Raw genomic sequence first — 23,568 nt, 5'->3', positions numbered from 1 at the left:
TGAGAGAGAAAGAAAAGACAGAGATAGTGAGAGAGAACACAAGCAGGGAGGAGAGGGAGAAGCAGACTTCCGCTGAGCAGAGAGCCCGATGCGGGGCTCCATCCCAGGACCCTGGGACCATGACCTGAGTCAAAGGCAGACGCTTGATGACTGAGCCACCCAGGTGCCCCTGATTTATTTATTTTTTTTAAATTTCCACAAAATGCCAAACATTTTTAACACTCATAGTACCTGGTAATGGAATTTAGCAAGTGATGGCACCTGTCGCATGACATCGCATGACACGTAAGTAGTATGAGTGTAAGGACCTATTTAGCCAGAGCGCTTCCATCCGGTTAAACAATAACTTTGTTGTTTAAAACTTAAACTGTCCCTGCCCCTCTTCCCCTAGGGGACTTACTTAAATAGAAGTCCCGGAAACCAGTCCCAGGTAACAAAGCCCAAATACAAGGGTGGGTCAGGCAAGATGGAGACATCTGATCCGCATACTGTCTCCCTAGTTACCAAGGAGTATGGGCCTCGCCCTCTGGGCCCCTTTTGGGCGCCAATTCTGACCAAGGTGATAGGCTAGTTCAAATATCTATGAGGGTAAATTGTAATTCAACTGGTCACTTATGTGTGACCTAACATGACTGTGCAGCTTTCTCTGTGTGTTACAATCTCACTGGCCACCTGTGCATGGCCAGGCCCAACCGCATGGCCTTTGCCCTTAAAAGCTAGTCTGTGAAGCAGAGAGGGGTCGCCCTCTCTGTAAGAGGCGCGGCCCCGAATGTTCAGTTTGATTCTTGATGCTTGAGCGAAATAAAGCTCTGCTTGACCTTTGCTTTGTATCAGTCTCGCTCCTTTAATCACGGACCCATTATTGGGGGACCTAACATGAGGACCTAGGAAAAGGGCACTCGTTTTCTTTTTCGCATTTAAGTGAAAATTAAGATGCAGTCTAGAAATGGAAGGTTATGTAGAAAACATCATCTTGATTGCTTTCTTCAACTCTACGATCCTCTGCTCTCTTCGTATTAGCAAGGTTACTACAGAAGTTTGGCCTCAGATTAAAGAGACTGGATTCAAAGCCCCAGCTGTATCAGAAGGGCACGCTGGAATTGAGGAGAGCACTTTCCCTTTTTTGGTGACAGGAACTACCTGATTCATAAGTATCTTCAGTTTACCAGCCTGTGATGAGCAAGGCTATAGTTTAAATACGAATAATAATACGACGGCATTAACATTGCAAATTAAAAACATACAGTATGATTTTGAAGTAAAATGTTATACTGAATGTCGGGGGAGGTCCTCAACTTTCCTAAGATAAGACTCTTTGAATTTACTATCACAAATGCTGTAAAGCCCAGAAAAGGCTGAGGCTACCTACCCCACAAAAGGGGCAGAGATCCTTGTGGGGCCAGAGGCCTGGGTCCCTGTCACGTATACTGCTCAAACATGGCCATGAGTGTCCCTTATCCATGAAACTGCTTCAACTGAATTTTGAAAACATATTCTGTACTTGTTCAGGGACTCGTCCCCTTAGTAAATGTTTTATCCCCTAACTTTTCTTCCAAAGCGAAATCGGTGGACTTAACGCATATGCACTGGATTCAGGAGTGAGAGGAGAAAGAAAGCTGCATTAGGACTGCCGAAGCCCAAACACTCCCTCCTCCCCGCGGAGTTAATGTCATGGAGTAAGTAGGCCCTTTCCAAATAAGAGGGGCCTAAGACGTACTTCCTGCTTTATTTAACGGGGATTTCTTTGATTCTCACTGGTTTACTGTTTTCAGAGAAAATTCACACATTTTAGTGCAATACTGAGTATTTAGTAAACACTCGCTGATTAACTACTAGGTGCACTACGCTGATTTGCAAACTGAGAACAGGGAACAGAAAGGACATGTGAGCCACTTCACTAATAAACAAGGTAAAAGGTGATCGAAAAAGGAAGGGAACAATGAATGTTATCCTGGAAAAGTCAGAGAAAGAGAAGGGAGTGAGTTTTAATAACCCACTGAAAGACAGAAAGACGGGTAAAGAGAGAAAGCGATCCCTCGCACGGGGCAGAAGTACAGAGAAAAAAGCACGTGAACTTAAGAGATCCAATGGAGGAGAAAGTGTGAAAGTCAGAGAGCAGCGAAGAGACTTTGAAGCACTCAGGTAACGAAGTAGGAGTGATGTTTAGTGGAAAGACAGGCTAAATGAGCAGATGCTATTTAGACAGGGAAACAGATGATATGCACCAAGAAAATATAAAGGAAAAACCCATTCTCTAGGGTGCAGATTCCTGAAAAACTGTATGATAATATCAGTACTCTGAACTTATACCATATATGTTTTAAAATGACTCTGTGCTATTTATGGAATAAAATAGTATGATTTAGAGCAACAGGTGTTCGGCCGATTCTGGGTAGCTGCAGACACAGTCTGTGGTGGGGGGTGGGTGTGGACAGCCCCTGGCCCAGAGCCCTCATGGATGTCCCTGACAGCATGGTCTCTCTGCTGCCTTTGGTGTCCTGTCAATCACCACCAGTACTTCCATTCCTGTTCCAATGCAAGCCTCAGCAGCGCTCTGGGGGAAGAGCTTCACGCTCCCACTCCGGCATAATGACTGACTATTCGAGTTCTTCCAGAAACAAGCAACCTATATCAGTTACCAGGTGACTCAGTGAAATGAGTTCAAACTTACGTGACACCTCAGTAGCAAAAATACCAGTGTAAGCATTCAGAATCTCAGACCGTCCTCTGAATTGGAACTAGTATTTCACTGGTGACGAACCATCTTCCTTCATGATCATTCTCATATGGGTTAGCTTTTTTTCCTCTTTTTTTAGATATTACTTATTTGAGAGAGCGAGAGTGGGGGGACAGGCAGAGAGAGAGGGAGAAGCAGACTTCCTGCTGAGCAGCGAGCCCAACTCGGGACTCAATCCCAGGACCCCAAGCATGACCTGAGTGGAAGGCAGATGCTCAAGCAACTGAGCCACCCAGGTGCCCCATCAGATGGATTAGGTTTTAAGAATCATCATGTTCAAATTGCATTTTTTTTAACCTACCTTATAGAACAACAATATGCTATAATGACTTTCAAATACAAGTTATTAAAGTATCTGCCTGGGTTTAAGACGTGAAGCCACATGTTCCTGCCTGGGAACTTTTCCGTCCTTAGGAGGCAGCAAACAGCAGGATCCACCACTGTCTACGAATGGTCATCTATGTACGTGTATTCCTCCTTGTTCATTTAATACTTCATGTAGGCAGAGCATCTATCTGGCTTTTCTTTGAATCCTTGGTAGTGCCTAGGACAGTATGATGCACTGGACAGACTTTCAGTAAATATTATAAATCATGGTGTTAACAAACGCAAATGCTTTTTGACATGATTCACGTCACATAATATGCACAAAATCCAGAGATTCCTAGTCCCCAGAGAAATTCAATTCAATTTAAAAGAATTACTTTTAAAATAGAAATTTTAATAAAATGTTATATAATACTTTTGCAAGCAAAAGGATTGTTTAAAGGTGAGAGACATAGCATTCTATTTTTAATATCATAAAATGCACTAAAATTAATTCCGTATTTCCTTTTCTAGTGTTAAGGGCCACAAAGCTTCTATTCATACTTTGTACCATTAAGATGATCTAGTTTCATGAGAAATATTTTCAAATGGTTGGTGATATTCTCAACAATATTATGGAGTACAAATATCAAAATTAAACTGCATTTTGTAGAATTTTAATCTTAAAAATGTTCTATATTCTTTTCTGTCTCTGTATTTAAGATTTTAGAGTAAAAAAAAAAAAACAACACAGCATCATTATATAGTAAATACATGTTGAGGCCGTTGTCCTATGATAACCAACTGCAAAGTCAAGAAACCGAACGACTGTGTGGTCAGATCCAAACACATCACAGGGAGGGGAACCGGATGGTCATGACAGATAGGGCACTGCTTCAATTCTAGACAAGTACACTTGGACCTGAGCTTCTTGGTGGTTTACTTGAAACAAATCACTGTTGAGAGATACTGTCATCCCGTGTCATTGTTTCAAGATTTCTCTTTAAAAAGAGTTCATGGATTAAATAAGCATCCTTTTCAAAGGCACATGTTTACAATGACTTTCACAACAGCGCGGAAGCATCACCATATGGCGCGTACTAAATGAGACTAGACTTTGCGGACTATGGGTTGGGTAAGCCTGAGGATGCTAGGAAAAGGGGAGGGGACAGTCTTTGCCATGTCAGCCATGACAGTGTACAGGTACCTAATCATTATATCCAAGGGGAAGGATGAACGTAGAGGAGGTTTTGATTTGGTACAGGTGTCAGGTAGGGCAAAGAAAGTAAATAAGACTCTGAATAAAAAGTCACGTGGAAGTCGAAAAGATGCTGATCCTGAAAAAAATGAAAAATGGCAAAGTATTCTTGAGGGATAAAATGAAAAGAGCAAGCAATTATATGGGAAACAGTGAATTATACTATCCACATGTTCACAGATTGTGTTCCTTGTTGCCTTAAAATGTTCATTTCATGAACATTCCTGTCTTTAATAAATGTGAACATTTTACACTACTAGACATTCCATGAGGGGGATTGCTTAATAACTGAATTGAAGAAGGTGAGAATATTTATGTAAATAGGGTTCGTTTAACTGTGACAGCTAGGTTGCAAGTAAAAGTGTGAGAATTAGTTTGAAAGTCTTCAAAGGCAAGGCCAAAATCTCCCCGCGGCCACTGACATGGTTTCCTGTGCATGATGGTGAGGTCAGTGCCACATATAGCTAGGCAGGTGACACGGAGCAGCCTCCACTCGGAACACTAACGATCTGTGAAATGGCATGAGCCAGGACAAGACTCATCCCTGCGATTCCCACGGAAATTTTAAAATGTCCCTCATAGTATTTTCCTTGGTCAAAAATGTAATTTCCACAATTTCTATTTCAATTTCACCTAGCCTTTCTTCCTAAAGTAAAACCAATGAAATTTTTAATGTACGTTCTCGCACTTGACACTTACTGTGGGGCTATCATTTATCAGCACTATGACAGGTCTTTATAATGCCTTTCCCCTTCAAATCCGGCTTTTGCTTCCAAGTTAAAAATTGTGTATTTATACTAAACTTTCTTTGCATGATTATAATTCAAATACTGACATTTTATTTTACTTTTAAGCTATTAGTTTCCTAGGCAGAGGTTAATTCCCCCAGTTCTATTTTGGACTCCAAAGAAAATTAAAGATAATTTATTTTCTAAGTCCTGGTATCATTATTTTAGGTAATATTTAAATATAAGAGTCCTATATTTGATTGTGGATCTTTAAGAAAAAGATGCTAATCGCAGTTTAACTGTCAATATAGTTGTCAGAAGCTCTGAATATCAATTAATTTCTCAGTGCCTATGAATACCTATATCTAGCTCTCTCTCTATACACACACACACACACACACACACACACACACACACACACACACACACAGATTTTTTTTTTTTAATAGAGTGAGCATGAATGGGGGAAGGGGCAGAGGGAGAGGGACAGAGAGGATCTCAAACAGACCCCACGCCCAGCCCTACAGAGCCCTATGTGGGGTTTGATCTCACGACCCTGAGATTATTACCTGAGTTGAAATCAAGAGTTAGACACAACTGACTGAGCCACCCAGGTGCCCCTATGCCTCATTTCTGAAACACTGTGAAGTACTACACATATATGAGGTCTTACTATCATAGGTATGTAGACAAAGGTTTCTACTCTTGTCAAGGTCCACCCCAAAGGACCTGCCCAAAAATCATTTAATAAAATATCAGCGCAAGCTCTATAGATTGTACCTTCTAGTGAATTTTCAAAAGCTTTTCTGACATTCTCCCATACCTAGAATATAACTGACAATGTTTTCTTTTCAGAATCATGCAGTCAGTCCAAAAGAGAATATCCTACATATTATGTGATAAGCCATAGAGGAAACCAAGGAAATTTGGGGACTGCTAGAATCAGAGATACTAAACAGAGTAAGTCTTAAGCATGTGTAAGTAGTCCTTGGTGAAAAGGGGACAACAACATATGGAATCTGGGCTCAGAAGGTTTGGATGTGAGCCCACTTCCTGGCTGAGGGGCACTGGGCAGACAGCAAAGCTGTCACGGCCACGGTTGGGTTGATGCACATGTAGGCTCTATACCAGGCACCTTGCAGGCAACATCTCCCTCAAGATTCACGGCAGACCCTTCAGGTTCCTACTACAGTCCCTGCAGATCAGGAAATGGAGGCTCAGAGGAGTTTAGAAACCTGCCTGAGGTCATGATGTCTAGGAAGTGGCAAAAACAATTTTCAGGGGTGCCTGGGTGGCTCAGTGGATTAAAGCCTCTGCCTTCAGCTCAGGTCATGATCCCAGGGTCCTGGGATCGAACCCTGCATAGGCTCTCTGCTCAGCAGGGAGCCTGCTTCCTCCTCTCTGTCTCTGCCTGCCTCTCTGCCTACTTGTGATCTCTGTCAAATAAATAAATAAAATCTTAAAAAAAAAAAAAAAAAAGAAAGAAACCATTTTCAAGAGTACTAAGTACCAAACTATAAAACCTCTAAGAAATGGTAATATTGTCAGTAAAAAAGAGAGAGAAAAGAAAAAAAAAAGCACATTCCTTTTTAAGAAAAGGAATCTTGAGTTTAAAGGTCATTTTCAAACAGAAATCCATAAAATGGATTGTAAAGTTCCTATATTTAGACTGCACACATTAAAACTAAGGTCCTTTAGTCATTACGGGCACCCCCGCAACCAGTATTTCCCATGATATAGAAAATACAACATGGACCCCACAGGAGAACCATGGCAAGGAGCTGAGGTGTTGGAGAGATTGCCTGAGCACGTGATCTGCGAACAGGAAAGTCCCCCCCCGCCCCCAGTCAAGGACATTTCAGTTCACACTCCCCACCCTTATCCGAAACATATGCCATGATGTGTGTTCTTTCATGGTGCCTCAGAAACTACTTTTTGTCTGTTCTTTTTTCTCAAACTTGTTAAAGTTTTGTGGGCCAAACAGACACAGTTTGTATCTTTCTTCTCATGTTGTTGATCTTCCTTGGAAATCCTGATTTTGTTTAATGCTAACTGGATACATTTCAACAATCTCCTTGTTTACAGCTTTGACTCTTACCTACCTGCTGGTAATTCTAAAACCCATATCTTTAGCCCAGATCTTTCTACAGCTACTTGAATATTCAACTCCATACAGAAGTCCTCCATCAGACAGAAATTTCTAACTCAATTAGATCCAAAATGAATGCATAAAATTGCTCTGGGTCTCTCATTCCACCTGCATTTCATATGCTACTTCCAACCTCTTCTCAGTCATGATCCCGAAGCCCCTTTTCCTTCACCACCTTTAACCACTGGTCTGCCATCTGGTGCCCAGGAGGCTGAGTGAATGAAACACAGTATTATTTCAGGGATGACTGTGGTTACACTAATCCTCAGAGGACTTAAACACTTTACATAATGTATTTTAATGCACTGCTTTATGTTTCTAATTAAAGGCAAGGTAAGATTCCCCCCCCACCCCTTGATTTATAATTTAGAATCCTGAAACTCAGTATAGTTGATGAACCTTTTGAAAATTCACATAGTTTTTGAGCAACACAGTGGGAACCAAACCCAGAGCCTAAGGAAGCTCTCCCTACATGATGGAAGGATACAAGTGTTTCTTTTCTTTTCTTTTCTTTTCTTTTTTTAAAGATTTTATGTATTTGACAGAAAGAGAGAGGTCACAAGTAGGCAGAGAGGCAGGCAGAGAGAAAGGGGGAAGCAGGCTCCCCGCTGAGCATAGAGCCCGATATGGGGCTCGATTCCAGGACTCTGAGATCATGACCTGAGCTGAAGGCAGAGGCTTAACCCACTGTGCCACCCAGGTGCCCCGATACACGTATTTCTACTGATGGGAAGAAGCTGGAAAGAGGTTCAAAGCAGTGCTCTGGTCTCTGAAACTGAGTGTAAGTGAAAGAGCACAGGCTGGAGAGTGAGAGGCAGAAACAGACGTCTAGCGAAGATCTTCTGAGAAGAGAAGATGGAATGTCAGTTAAAACTACAGACTCAAGAGAATCCAGAACACTGCGGGCTGATGACTGATGAGCGAGCCTTTAATTTGGTTCATTTTACATTCTTGGATCTACCTCCTTGATCCTCTCAGTTGATGCTGCGTGCCCATACCTGAGTGACAGTCCTGGCACTCCCCTTCCCATAACACCAGTCCCCCGCGCAAACCTTCCCTGTTCAGATTCTTGTCTCAGCTCCTAAAGTAATGAATTTATAAGGTCCCCCCACCCCATCTCCACTCAGATCCAGCAAGAGGCTGTCCTGTGCCATCCCATACTTCTGCAGCTTAGCCTGTGCTCACTCTCTTCAACCCTGTTTTACGCCCCCTCCTCTTCTTCCTCATTCCTTTTATGACAAGATTAAATTCCACCTTACTAAGGTTGCTGTTTATAAAGTCTGGTCTCTCCTGATAGTCCTTCCTCGGCGATTATGCCGTACACAGCTCCTTCTAATGGAACGCCTACTTATTCCCTTGTTTCATATTAAGTTACTTCTGCCTTTCCAGAAGATTATCAGGTTTTTACGGTCCAATATCACATCTAATATTTCTTTCCAATAATATGTGTGGCACAGTGGAGGAGGAAAGACAGGTGTCAAAAAACATTCAATTAAGGTGACAAGTGGACACTTACACAGCTGCATATTAACAAGGGCAGAACAATGCAGTAGCAGACACATACAGACATGGAAGGACATAGAAGACCGCGGCGATGAGTGGCTGTGCTGAGACTATATGGGTGGTGCAGGCTCATAGGCTGGCTGGTTTTTAAAGATCATATGTATTTATTTATTTGAGAGAGGGAGAGAGAGAGAGCACGCGCACGCACATGAGCTGCAGGAGGGGCAGAAGGAGAGAGAAAATCCCAAGCAGACTCCCCACTTAGCATGAAGCCGGATGCGGGGCTCCATCCCACGACCCTGAGATCATGACCTGAGCCGAAATCAGATGCTTAACCCACTGAGCCCCCAGGCACCTCAACAGATTCACAGGTTTTGAGTATACCTGCGGTAGACAAAGATTTGGTTTTATTCTTTCCACACAAATTTAAGCATCTAAGTAAATCGATCCAATTTTGCTTCATTAATCAAGTAAGTCTGCATAAGGCAGCCCTTTTCTTCTGTCTACTATCCTGGCCCTGTAAGAGTTGTGGGAACTGTCCTTCTGACCCCTGAGAGAGAAAAGAGGAAATGCCTTTTGAGGGACATTATGCATACACCACGGCCGGCAGGGCGCCTGTGTAATCGTAGCCTATGTCACACCGCCTTCAGATTGTCAGTGGTCATCACTAGACACACTCCTTAGAGGCTCCGAGGCCTGTGTCCCCCGAGTGAATCCTGCTTAGCACACCAGACACATGAAAACTGCCTCTGAAACAGAGGAGAAGTGAGGAGTCTAGTGGGTCCAGCACTGTGCAGAGCAGGAGGGTGGGGTAGAAGGAGAATGCACTGCTGTGGCTTGGATCAGACTTCTCAGTGGAGGGCTGGGACAGCCCTGTCCGTGGGCAGCATCGGGCTCTGTCAGTGGTCCAAAGCAGTCCTCGGGGGGGCACGTGAACTCAGAAGGAGGGTGCAGAGCCACCTGTACGGCTGTCCATTCTCACCTGGAGACTCTCATTCCAGGACTCTTACCTCTACCTCCCGGACACAATGTGCTTTAATGAGCAAGAATCCTTACAATCCTTGACCAGTCACCTACTCATATGGAAGTCCATAAAAAACTGTTTTCATTTTTTTAATAGACCCCACAGTTACTAACATAGAGTCTGCCCTAATTCCTTAAATGGGTGCCCAAATTTTGAATTAAAATGCTAATATCTAACCATCAGTTAAAAAGTGCTCCATTCTCCGAATATAACACTGCATGTTAACTATATGGGAATTAAAATTAAAAAAAAAAATAAGATGAGCTGTATCTTGATGATCAGTAATATACAGGATTGTTGAACCACTATATTGCACACCTGAAACCAAGGTAATATTGTGCATTAATTACACTGAAATTAAAATTTTAAAAAATAATAAAATAAAAAAAGTCACTCCATGGGTGCCTGGCTCAGTCAGTTAAGTGCCTTTGGCTCATGTCATGATCTCAGGGTCCTGGGACTGAGCCCCAAGGACTGCTTCTCCCTCTCCCTCTGCTCCTCCCGTCCCTTGTGCTCTCTCTGTCTGTCTCAAACAAATAAATAAAATCTTAAAAGAAAAAAAAAAATCTGGATAAAGAATGAATCATTGTTCCTAGGTTAATGGTTAAGGTCTATTAAATGGTTAATGAAATATTTATTGAATTAACCACGTGCAAATACATACAAAGAAATGAAAAGAACCAGATAAAAATGTTTAAAAAGACTTATTTTGGGAGGGGGGGAAACCTGGCTGGCTCAGCTGGTTGAACATCTGTTCAGGTCATGATCCCAGGACCCTGGGGTCCAGCTCCCTCCTCAGCATAGAGTCTGCTTCTCCCTCTCCCTCTGCTCCTCCTCCTGCTCATGCTCTCTCTCTCTTTCAAATAAATAAATAAATAAAATCTTTTAAAAAATCCCTTCATTCTCATACATTCAGTGGGTATCAGTATAGCGCTTTTATGTGCCAGGGGTTGTGCCATAAGCCAACCACTATGGCTTTGTTCACAAATTCAATGGCATTTCAGGACTCAGGACCTCACATTCCAGATGGAGAATGATTATGTAACACAGCAAGCTAGGCTCAGGATGCCATGGGATCACAGCCCAGTGGAGCCTAATAAGGTACTCGGAAAGGACTGACCTGAGAAAGTGACTAGATATCTGAGAGCTATCAGCTCCCACATGGAGCTACTGTCCTTTCTGTGGAATTGAGCATATTATATGCAAGTCTAATATAAGTTTCATATTTCAAGTAGTAATGAAATATGCTCGTAGTGACCAACTGTTCCCTTGATTCTTTCAAATGACTTAATTTGATACTTTTAATTAATTAATGGAAGCTGATATTTTCATCTAAAAATAATCAAAGAGTGTAAACAAAGAGGTTAAACCAGCAACTGCTAAGTGGACGTGATATTCTGACAACAAGACCTGTATTGGCTAAAATGTCTACAGAGCTCCCTGGATTGTCTGCCCATTTAGACAGAGCAAGGCAAACTCAAGACTTGGTGGAAAGGCTGCTACATTTACTTCTGTTTAGATATTATTAGCCAGAGAAGCATAGATGTATATTTTTTGTAAACATGTAGAAAACTCAGGAAAATAAGTTAAAAATAATAACTGTATACTAACACCAAAGAAAAATAATCATTATATTTCGGTATTATCTCCTTCAATGTCTTCTGCACATGGTGGTTCTCATGGAATTGGAATCACAGAGAGTGCGCTTCTCAGACCCCACACACCGAAAGTCTCTAAATCATGCTGTTCAGTAGTTTCGCCCTCTTCTGCCTCACAGACAGCACTCTGGCCACACACAGATGACTTAACAGCACAAGACTCTAACAGACACTGACTGAAAAACTTCCCATTGAAATAAAACAAAGCAAAAAATGTGAGGAAGGTAAAGACATTGTTGTTTTGAAAATAAAAAATAAAAATATTTTAGTGACACTTGTCTCTGAATAAAATATCCACACTTGGATTTCTAATCTGTGATTTTATCACTTCTGTAAAATGAGGCTTATTTGTACAGTCATGTATATTTTCATGACGTATAATCATTATCAGATTTTGTGACAACAACACGCAACAAATGCTAAGGGCGTGTGTTTATTATATATGCGTACAAATTTTAATGTATATGCTGTACTATACAGAACAAGACAGAAAGTAATTTACAAAGTTGTTCTGAAATAGTGTGTGATTTTGCTGTATTTTATTTTCAAAAAAGAAATAAATCCGTAAGTAGTATCGGGCAAAAATATATACCGGAATGTTTATTATTCATTACTTTGAAGGCAATGAAAAAAACCATTACCTTACAAAGTATACATGTTATTGTTTCCCTATTTTTTTCCTTTGTTAAGCTCTGTGTGTCTATCTGTATGCATATATGCTGTCCATACATACATGTGTGGTGGCACTTGTACTAATTATTATTTTAGTCTTAAAATTATTCAACTCACTAACTTTTTAGTTTTTAATTTTTTAGGTTTATTTATTTATTTTGTTGGGGAATAGGAGGAGGGGCAGAGAGAGAGGGAGAGAGAGAGTCTGAAGCAGACTCCCTGGTGAATGCAGAGCCTGACTCGGGACTCAATCCCACACCCCCAAGATCATGATATGAGCCAAAACCAAGAGTCAGATGTTTGACCAACTGAGCCACCCAGGCACCTCTCAACTCACTTTTTAAAAGCCAGTTCTTACTGGCTTGTGACTGAGTGGCAAGGTCCAGTTTTAGTAGAGATGGTTATCTGAGCCAACAGAACTAAATAAACCTCTACCAAGAGACATAACAAAAGAAGAGTAGTCACAAGGGGGGGTAGTTGGAGATTTAATCTGGAATGGGATATGCAGTGCTCCATCAGTAACTACAATGATCCTTAAGGAGACAGAATTGCCTTTACTCTATATCATAAATGATGTTTATTTATTCATTTTTTTCTTCCCAGAAACCCCAGCTCTTTTCCAACCTGCCTATTATCATAAAAGACTTGGTTTGCAGTCTGAAGACACATGTTTGAGATGTTAAGCTGAGTATTATTTTTGCTGGAAGTAACAGTTCTCAATGGAAAATAGTGAGCAGAATTACATACAATAATGGGTTCTACAAATAGAAGTCAAGTAGCAATACAGTATTTCCTGTCTACGAAATGGTTTCTTAGTGTACTGGGTGAGAGAAAGGAACCATGTTTTGCTATATACTTGAATGATTAACAGTGCCTCTAGAATTCTTTCTAAAACATAAATATAATTATGCCATAAACTGCTTAAAATGGTCTTGCTGTCTTCTGGCCCTCATCCTAGCTCCCCAGGCAACTGCAAGGCTCATCTCTGCTTCTGCAGAGCTAACTGCATCCTCTCTTAATCTCCCACTCTACAGACCCCCTCTGGAGGGGGTGCCTCCACTTCCCCCCTCGTTACTAGTCCCCAGAGATGTCCATACACCTCTACTCTTTTTCCCATGATGCTCCTTTGTCCACCCAGAATATTTTGGTCTCTCTTTACAACATGACAGAATCTCATGCATCTTTCAAGACCCAAGTGGATTATCCCATAATTTCTGAATCTTCCCACAAGGCCTTCTGTGCTGGGGAGGATGAAAGGAAAGATGAAGGGGGTAGGGCAAAAACAGTGATTTCCATGTCATTCCTTGATTAGAATTCCAAATATCTGCAGAGTCTGGAGAGTATACTCCTCTAGGACAAACATGGAACCTAGCTCACCCTAGCTATCAGCCAGAACCAGGAGATCTGTGTTCTTCTACACAAATGATGATTTTAAGAAATCATTAGCTAGTTCCAGCAATTCCACAAATAAGTAATTACTATAGGTTGAGGACATCTTTTTTTACATCTGACTAGAATACTTTTTTTTCCCTTCCTATTATGACCCTGGCTCTTGTGTAAGAAAACAAAGTAACACAAAGAAAGAAAAAGAAAAAAGAAAAAAAAAAAAAAAAGGCAGGCAGAGAGAGTCTCTACTTGCATAAGAATTCCTGAACTCAGAACTATTGGCTCAAGTCAGACAGAGGATTCTCATAACTGACATTCCGCCTTAAACAGTCTGCCTGGATTTCAATTAATTTAACCATTTCTCAACTAAATATCACTAAGTAATAATGCTTTAATGAGCATTTTCATAACTAGAGATTTTCCTATATTCATGAATTCAAAATATTCACAACTCTTATTTTTATTTATTTACTTATCTACCTACTATTATTTTTAGAGAGAGAGAGAACACAAGTGGGGAGGGGCAGAGGAAAAGAGAAGAGAGGATTTTAAGTAAGCTTCAGCTCAGTACAGAGCCCAGGGCAGAGCTCAATCTTGTGACCCTGAGATCGTCACCTAAGCCAAAACCAAGAACCAGATGCTTAACCAACTGAACCATCCAGGCGCCCTCATTTAGTATTTCTCAAAATGCATTACAGAGAGGCTGATTTATAGCAATTTATGTGAAAAAAAGGAAAAAGCAGACTTTTAAGTTTTGACCATGAACTTATTAACACAAACAGACTAATGTTGTAACGGACTAAAACCCAAAGAATTTGGGTTCTATATGTATATATATTTTATATGTAAAATGTCTAAGTAACTGAAATTAATATTCTCTCTTAGCTCATGTTAGATCATGACCATGGATTCCAAAAATGTAGAGTTTAGTTCTGGACAGATCATAACAGGAGTATGGGGCTAATTCAAGCCAAGATATTTTAATGAAATTATGATAAATCCAAAGGCTATTTAGAATGTCAGAACTTAGATGTTAAAGGTCTTAGAAATCAAGTTATATAAAGAAATGATATTTAGCTTGGGAAAAGTAGTACAAAGGGGACATGTGATAAGCTTTTTAAAAAATGTGAAGGGTTTGAGTCACACAGAGGAGCTAGACTTGTGTTTTGTTATTCAATTCTGGCTAAGAATTCATTGTGACAAATATGCAAAGAAGAAATAAGCTCTTGGGACATCTGGGTGACTCAGTCAGTTAAGCATCTACCTTCATTTTAAGTCATGATCTCAGGGTCCTGGGATTGAGTCCTGCATAGTCCTTCTCCCTCTGTCCTTCCCCCTGACCATGCTCTCACTCACTCTCTCTGTCTCTCTCAAATGAATAAATAAAAAAAAAAAGAAAGAAAAGAAAGAAAGACGCTCCTCCTTCTCTCTCCTTCCTCTTATATTCCATCGGCAAACAATTACTGAGTTGGGAAAAGAAATGTTCCACGCACTGTGACTGGCCCTAGGAGCAGAGGAATCACAAGCTATCATCCTTGTTCTCAAGGAACCTGAAGTCTACTGGAGTTGAGAGACCATCTACCTACCTACACCTATCTAGCTACCTACCCACTTGGTATAAATCTTTTCCCAAAGCATACACAAAATACCGAAAGTACTAAACAGGAAATCTGAGTATTCAAGCAAAAGCTGACCATCAATATTGGATGGGATAGTAGGCATCAACTAGGTTTTTAAATTTATAGCTCCTGTGTCTTTATGCTCCTCTCCTAAAATAACATGCATAGCCTTACAAGGTATATTTACCTCACACACGTTTATACCATATTTAATATAACCCTATCATATATTATTTATATGATATATATGATTTCAGGAAAATCAGATATAAAAACAAAGCAAAATGTTTAAAGTGGGGAGTCCTGTAACTCAACAGTAAAAATGGAATTGAGCTCCCTGGTTAACAGAGGAAAAAGACAAAGAGTCTGACTTACAAGTTTTCCATTAAGAAAGGAAGAAGCATGGATGTTTCTCAGAAGCAAAAGAATCTCTTAATTTCATACATCTTTGGAGCAGAGGAGTGGTGAAATGCCTTTCAGTCTTATCTGGGAAAGACTGTGTACATAGCTGAAAATTAAATAATTTAACCAAGGATAGACTAGTTTCGAAAAGGAAGGGAGCAGGGTTAGAGCAACTAGCAAACTGTGAAATTTACTACTGAAGGTGCAGTGGAGATAACGAAGAACTGGCAGGAACAACATAATGCAGTTGACTTCAGCCTCCTATTTTCACAAGTTTTCTGGTTTCATGAACTTGAAGAAGTGCAAACAAGCAGTCAGTGTCTGAACAGATGGGATTCTCCTGAGTGTGCTTACTAGTTCACCTGGCTCCCCAAACAGGCTTTCTTCTACTTTGAAAGTGGATTGTATCAGCATTTTCTAGTGAGTTTGTCAGCAGACACCACATGGTATAAGCACCTAGGAGTTCCCTTCTACCATATACACATTTATCAAAGTGCTATCTGACCAGCCCAATGTATGCTAATTTGCATTAACAGTCCCACTTTCCTCCTTATAGGACTTATTTTCTCCCTCACTTAGCCCATCCCATACTTAGATCTAATGGAAACAAATAGAAAAAAAAAAAAAAACCCACACTTATGATAAGGAAAATATGTAACAATTATTTTGGATCTACTACCTCACTGCCTTCATATTCTCTCCTTGATTTTTTTTTTAATTTTTTTTTAAGATTTATTTATTTATTTGACAGACAGAAATCACAAGGAGGCAGAGAGGCAGGCAGAGAGAGAGGAGGAAGCAGGCTCCCCGCGGAGCAGAGAGCCCGATGTGGGGCTCGATCCCAGGATCCTGAGATCATGACCTGAGCCGAAGGCAGAGGCTTAACCCACTGAGCCACCCAGGCGCCCTGATTTTTTTTAAAGATTTTATTTATTTATTTGACAGACAGAGATCACAAGTAGGAGAGATGCAGGCAGAGAGAGAGAGGAGGAAGCAGGCTCCCCGCTGAGCAGAGAGCCCGATGCGGGACTCGATCCCAGGACCCCAGGATCATGACCTGAGCTGAAAGCAGAGGCTTTAACCTACTGAGCCACCCAGGTGCCCCTCTCTCCTTGATTTTTTTCTAAAATAACATATAAAATAGTCTTAGCTGTCTGAAGGATGCCCCAAAGTTGAGCAACAGGAAAATTCATCACATATTGCTCACTCATTTATTCAAAGACATTCATTGACTTACTTTGTGTCAGGCACTGGGCAAGGTAATGAGGATGTATCACTTAAAGCAGAGGAAGCCCTTGGTTTTGGGAATTGATCTTCAAGCAGGGAATATAGATGATAAATAAGTAAACAAGTAGAAATAATAATTACAGATTGTGATCAAAGCAAAGATGATCCTAGGGTTGGTAATGCAGTGCAGAGTAGCTAGAATTTGGGAGGGAAAGGGTTTACTCCAGAGAGGTTGATCAGGAAGGCTTCTCTGATGTGGTGATTTTGACTTGAGTCCCTAAGGTTCAGAACAAGCCAGTGAAGCAAATAACTGCATAGGAAGAGTCAAAAAAAAAAAAAAAAAAGGAACACAAGTACAAGACATAGAGAAAAGAAAGGGTTAAAGAAGGTTAAAGAACCAAAAAGAAGACCCGAGGGGACTCCAACACAGTAGACAAGGCAAAGAGGTGGGCAAGAGGCAGATGGTGTAGGAGCATACTAGACTTACAATCTTACTCTACGAGAATAAGACCCTTTGGAAGCTTCAAGAAAGGAAGAGATGGCCTCTGATTTTTAAGTTCAGAGGAGCTGCCCTGGCTCCAGTACGTCGAGTGGACGGAGGGAAGTACAGTCAAAGCAGGAGGATAATTCTGAAATCAAGAGAAAAGGACCACCGACTGCAGTAGAATGCTGGGACAGAAACAGAGAAGGGTGAGAATGTTTGTGACACATGCTGGTGATGTCCTTCGGTCAGATGGTGAGTGACAAACTTGAAGGAAAAAAAAGTAGGAAGTAAGAGGAGCAAGAAAGCAGGATGATAAAAATATCAAAACTAGTAGTGTGACCACCAGAGCCAGACAGGAAAGGTACGTGAGGAACAACAAACAGGAGAACATGGGAAGAGAGAAAATGCAGGCCTCCAGTCCAAGCTCAAATTCAGTCCAGGAAGAGCAGGAGATTTGCACAAATGTATCTGTGCAAAGCAGCTGTCAAAGAATAACTCATCCAAAGAAATAGTATCAAAATAAATAAATGGAAGTTCCTAACAGACATAAGAAAAAAAAATCCCCAAAGAGTTAGTGTTATGAATATAATGCCCAAAATCATAAAAGTACTAGAAAAAATGTGGGACAATATATTTATACATTTAAGGTTAGGAATACCTTTATAAGTATAACCAAAAACCCATAAGCTGTAAAGAAAATAACTGAGCTCTGACTACATAAAAATTTAAAATGTTTGTATGATAAAAGGCATCATACGCGGAGCTGGAAGCCAAAGGCACGGTAGAAAAATAGTCCTTAACATGGACAACAAAGGGTTAATTTTTTACAGTACATAAAGTGCACCCACAGATGAAGAAGAAAATATTGGCAAAGGAGGAGAACCCCAAAGAAGGACACAGATTTTCTAAATAGAAGAAAATATTCTCAGCCTCACTATTAGTAAGAAACATGCAAATGAAAGGAGCAATTAGATATCATTTCTACCCATCAGGACAAGTGAAGATTCAAGAGACATAATGGCTTAGTGTTGGCAGGTCATAGAGAAAGAATTATTCTCACATTTTGGTGGTTGTAAATTTAAGTAGCAGTTTGTTTTTGAGGAGAAGAAATTGATAATATCTATTAAAAACAAAACCCCACATTATTTAATAGAGTAAATTTCATTACCAGGAATTGGTCCCATAGGAATGATCGCACAGGTACATAAACAGTTCTTCTGCTGTTTTGTTTGTCGTATCAGAAATGTGGGAACCACACAAATGTTGATCCAGAGGGTACGGAGTACGCTGATCATAGTGACTGCATGATGACGTATGACGTAGCAGTAGAAGAAAATGAGACGGCTCTGACATGCTGATTTGTTAAGGTATGCGAGACAAACCATTAATAACATGCAAGCACAGAACGTTACCATTTTTTTAAAATGCCTTTATCTTTAGATATACATATATTAGCTTCGTGTGTTTTCAGTACTCTTGTCTCCCTACTTGGGTCTGCACTGTGATTATCTCTAAGGGGTAGGATTACAAAACACTTTGGCTTTTTAAGATTTCTGAGTTATCTGAAATTTTTACAAGTATATGTTTGTTCAAAAAAAGACAAAAATGGGAAAATGGGAAGAACACAAGGGCATAATATATTTGAAGTTCCTGGTGAAAACCTGCTAATTTTAGAAGAAGCATATAAGCAACAAAGGTAAGCCAGCACGACCTACAGCTGACTGTGTACTTTGTCCTGCATCTGGAGAAACATGGCTATTATTTGAGGAAAGCACTCAATGTCACATTTTCTTTCTTACCATTTATTTCTAAGATAACTCTTTATTTGTGATCCTAGTAGTTTTATTAAGTCAGGAATAAGTGTTGGCACTAAGATGGTGGAGCAATTTTGACTTGGTTAATGTTCTTTAAAAACACAGTCAACACTGTGTTTTTTTGGAACCCCAAAACGAGCCAGAGAAAACCTAAAAGAAAATGCCTGAGAGTTAAACCAATCTTACAGTGAAGTACTTGGGAAAGTATGTTTTGAACAGGTTACCCTGAAACCAAATATGATTCCTATAAAGAGAAATAAAATAGGTAGGTTGGCCAACTGACGAAGGGACCGATCCTGTTTGCACGGCACTTAACAGAGGCCACCGGGTGGCCTTCAGGACTCAGCTCCGGCAGCCGACAGGAATGCGGGCGTCAATAGAACAAGACCGCTCTCGTTTGTGGGCCACACTGCAAATCGCACAGAAGAATCTGAGATGTCCAATGTGAAACGCAACACGGATCCGTGGGGGTGAATCACAGTTGTTCCAGGAAAGAGGTAGCTTTGAGAAAAACATCCTTCTATTTAAAAGAAGAGCGCCTGGCTGCTGTCACAGAGGGCCGGGACACCATGCTGCAAGCTGCTGCGGTATGAATGGCAGGCAAAACTGACTTTACTAACTGAAGGCCCGGATCCTTTACGTCAGGCAAATCTCCCTAACCACAGATCTTTTCTCTCTCTGCATGTAAAGTGATGATGATAATCACAATAATGCTGGCTTCTCAGAGTTGTGTTAGGCTTGAGGTAACTCCCAGAAGGGCCCGGCACACCGTCAGCCCCTCCTGCAGTCACTACTCTCACAGAGGAGGAAGGGGCGTCAAAGGCCAGGAAGTCGGCAGCCACGCCGGATCTCGCCAACCGCCAATGGACAAGGAAGACCGGGGAATAACAACTGGACTTGCCAATCTGTAAGTCAGTGCTGACCTTCAAGAACACAGTGTTCCAGGAGTGGGGATAGTGAGGGAAAAGATAAATCATGACAAAAATAGGAACTGATGCGGAATGTGTAGAACCTCGGATAGTAAGAGAAGGAATAAAAATAATAGGAGGACAGTCTGAGAGGCAGAGGACCAAGCCAAGCATGTTTCCAGCCAGGACGCACTGATTATTTTCTATGTCAAGAGAGAAGCTAATGGAGATGGATATTATGGAAGGATTCCTGGTTAGCTTCAAGGATAAAATCCAACTGGCTTCTAAAATGATAAAGTAGGGAATGTTTGATAAATGATAAATAAATGATAAATAAATGATAAAGTAGGGAAAGTACTGTTTGTTTATTTCTAATTTACGTGTAGGCTGTGGTCCTGGGCCTTTTTTTGTGACTGGGATTTACTGAGAAGTCTTCCAAAAGTTTAGACACACACACACACACACACACACACACACACACACACACGCACACTGCTTAAGAACACAAAATTTTTGTGTTTAATTAATTTTTGTGTTTAGTTAATTAATTATCAACCTCTTTAATACATCCATGAACAAATGCTCTCTCTGAATCACCCACAGACTCCAGATAAAGACACCCTCTCTTAGGACGTGAAAATACTTTTGAAAAATAGGAATTTCGATTTGCGTACATAAATTAAAACTAGCAATTCAATGAGAGGTAAAAAATATTCTTATGAAATATCTACAAAATATAGGTATTCAAACACATGCATTGCTTTCTCAAAATATAAACAGAAAATGTAACTCTTCTGAAGTTAGATCAGCTCAGAGATAAATGCTCCGTATCGCAGAAAATGTTAACACAACTAAATTGCGTTCTAACTGCATTCTATTTCCCAAACACTTTTCTAATATTCATAAAATTCACATGCGTACATATTATTTCCCTACAGATTTAGAAACTGAGGCTCAGAAGTGTTAAGTAACTTCCCCACTATCAGACTGCAAATTCAAGCCCATCTGGTTCAAAAGCCCAGGGAAGACTATCTCCCCACCTCTAAGGAAAACAGGGGAATATGCTAGGCCCCTACATACAGAAGAGTATTATTAACAGAATCTACATGGAATTAATAAAGGCTGCTTTTTAAAAAAAAATCTGGTCAAAACGCAAAAGACCACTCTAAAGAGAAAAGAAGCCTGATGTTAAAGATCAAGTATCCTCGCAATTCGTTATTTAAATTTTGCAGGCTTTGACAAGGCTTTTCACTATTTACTGGAAATGCTTTCTCACCTCTTGACGCCTGTGAAATTGCTCTTGTCTCATTTTCCTCAGAACTTCCTGACCCCTCGTCCTTCAGTCTCCTATCTCTTGCTGCCCCTCAAAGTAAAGGTACTTCCTAGGACTTTGCACTCAGCAGTTCTACTCTTCTTGCTCTGGTGGGTGGTCTCGCCACCTCCACAGCTCTGCAGGCACCCCCAAATGCCCGTCTTCCGTTCCCACTGAGCCCCGCAGCTGCACACGCACCCGCCCCGCTGTCTAGGGCAGAGGTGGGCAGAGCTCCGCTCAGTGTCTCGTCACCCGCCACGTCCGGACTTCTGACAACCTCACCTCCTGCTTTCCGAGCTGCTTCCCCTCCTGTGGGGAACAGTCAACAGAAACAGCCCCGAGTCATCTCCCCAAGTTAGAAATCAGAGAACTCATCTTGAATTCTTACCACACTTCCTTTCTCCTCACCCACAAAGATACCAACCCATCACTAAATTCTTTTTTTTTTTAAGATTTTATTTATTACTTGTCAGAGAGAGAGAGAGAGAGTGAACAAGCAGGGGGAGCAGCAGAGGGAGAGGGAGAAGCAGGCTCCCTGCTGAGCAGGGAGCCCCGTGTGGGGCTAGATTCCAGGACCCTAGGATCATGACCTGAGCCGAAGAAAGACGTTTAACCAACTGAGCCCCGCAGGCGTCCCCAACCCATCACTAAGTTCTGTCAACAGTCTGTATTCTTGGATCTTTTCTCTCTCCTCAGGGCATCTACTTTTCCTCAAGCATGTACCATACTAAACTGTATGACTTCAAGACTCCACTGACTTGCCTTTTCCTGCCGCGTTGTCCCCTTCCAATTCATTCTCCTTCCCACAACCAGCCGATTCTTTGTAAAATGTAAATCTGATCCTGTAGGTCACTGTTGTGTTTTACGTCACTGATGGGCCCCCTTTTCATTCAGAAGAGTCTCCTTACAGCAGCGACAAGATCCTCCGTGGGTCCACAGACCGTCCCCCTCTCCTTCCCCTCGCACTGGGTGCTAGAGCCAGCCAGACCAAACCCTCTTCAGGGGCTCAAATACACCCGGCTCTCCCACACCTTAGGGCCACATCCTGTGCTGCTCCTAGCCGACTGGCCTCCCCTTCCTTTTTCCTTCTCAAATGACTCAACAAGAGCCTTAACAGCCAGATCCGCTGACCTCACCTGGGATGCCAGGCCATGTCTGGCACTATTCCCATGGTCATCTCTGTCCCAGCTCTCTGTTCCTCTGTCCGGGCACTTTGCCTCATTGCCACTGTACTAACGGACTCGTCTGTCTTTTCCATTGGGCTATCAGCTCCTTGAGGGCAGCAACTATCCCTACAGGCTCTCCTACCCTTGCTCCTAGCACAGGGTCTTAAATACACTTGCCCTTGATAAACAGGTTTAATGAATACATAGTTACATTCATTATTTAATCTAGTGAATGGATGGAAAAATTCATTACATAATATGACTTCAGCCTTTGCTGTATCACTCACTGTCATATGATTAATGAATAAGTTGCCCAGAAGCATCTTGCCCTATTTTCTTCAAAACAGTGCAAGTAAATTAGAGAAAAAGATAAATGGTGATTCTTTTCACTTTCTTAAGTAATCTCAATATAGATGTATTTTTCACGCCACCGGAGTCCTTGTAAAAGAACTTAGGATAATATTTAGAAGACCAAAGTTCAAACCCTGGCTTGCAGCATATCAGCTACCTGGTCTTTGCCAAGTCAAGTGACTCCTTTGAGCTAAAGCTAGCTTAACTACCAAAATAATGATGTATACTCTATTCGCAATACACTTCTCAGAGTGTCTCCTTCTCATACTCGTTTGAGGTCAGATAAAATCATATATACAAAAGCAGTTTAAAAAGTATGTGTCGTCATAAAATGTAAGGCATGCCGTATTTATTCTTCATTTTAAATTCCTGAACAATAATAAAATTCTGTAAATAAGATCTCTAAGTATCTCCTAATGCCACAAAATAATTTCCTCTTCAGGAAATAAACAGCCCTTGGAATAATCTGGTAGAAATAAAGTTTATGGATTTTTCCTAATAATTTTATGAAAGCTTAATCCTGTGAAAATTTTGAAATACAGCAATGCAAATTATGTACTTTCTTATCCCTTAAGAAGGGGACAAACTATAGGAATATGACTCATCTTTGTCTATAATCTCATGATAGAAAATTAAGAGGAAGAAAGAAAGAGCATCATAGAATTTTTTCAAATCAACACAGAATTTTGCTATCAATTCAAAATAAAGAAACTTAAAGACAGTCATGTAAGTTCACTTCATTCATTTCCATAAGAAATAATCCAAAGTCAAACAGTATTTAATAATTATATTCTCTGTCAACAACTCTGCAAGTCAAACTAGCAGAATTTTACTTTTAGCATGTTTAAGATTATTATATCAGCC

The 23,568-nt window shown here is 40.9% G+C and overlaps 1 protein-coding gene and 1 long non-coding RNA gene across 12 annotated transcripts in view; one reads left to right on the top strand and one right to left on the bottom strand.

Moving 5' to 3' along the window:
• GRIA4 (glutamate ionotropic receptor AMPA type subunit 4) overlaps window positions 1-23,568 on the bottom strand; it is a 398,776-nt gene that overhangs the window by 368,301 nt on the left and 6,907 nt on the right. The gene's annotated exons all lie outside the window — the stretch shown is intronic.
• LOC125078342 (uncharacterized) lies at window positions 1,565-21,609 on the top strand. 2 transcript variants are annotated; one of them, XR_007120866.1, is made up of 3 exons: window positions 1,565-1,676; window positions 5,885-5,989; window positions 20,814-21,609. It is a non-coding gene; the product is annotated as an uncharacterized LOC125078342 (long non-coding RNA). The 2 variants fall into 2 exon arrangements; XR_007120865.1 differs by lacking the exon at window positions 20,814-21,609 and adding an exon at window positions 11,403-11,952.

The sequence above is a fragment of the Lutra lutra genome, chromosome 10 (genome assembly GCF_902655055.1).
Source record: "Lutra lutra chromosome 10, mLutLut1.2, whole genome shotgun sequence".
NCBI classification, from domain to species: domain Eukaryota; kingdom Metazoa; phylum Chordata; class Mammalia; order Carnivora; family Mustelidae; genus Lutra; species Lutra lutra.
Note: the sequence above shows the minus strand (reverse complement) of the source record. Positions and strands in the feature narration are given on the sequence as shown.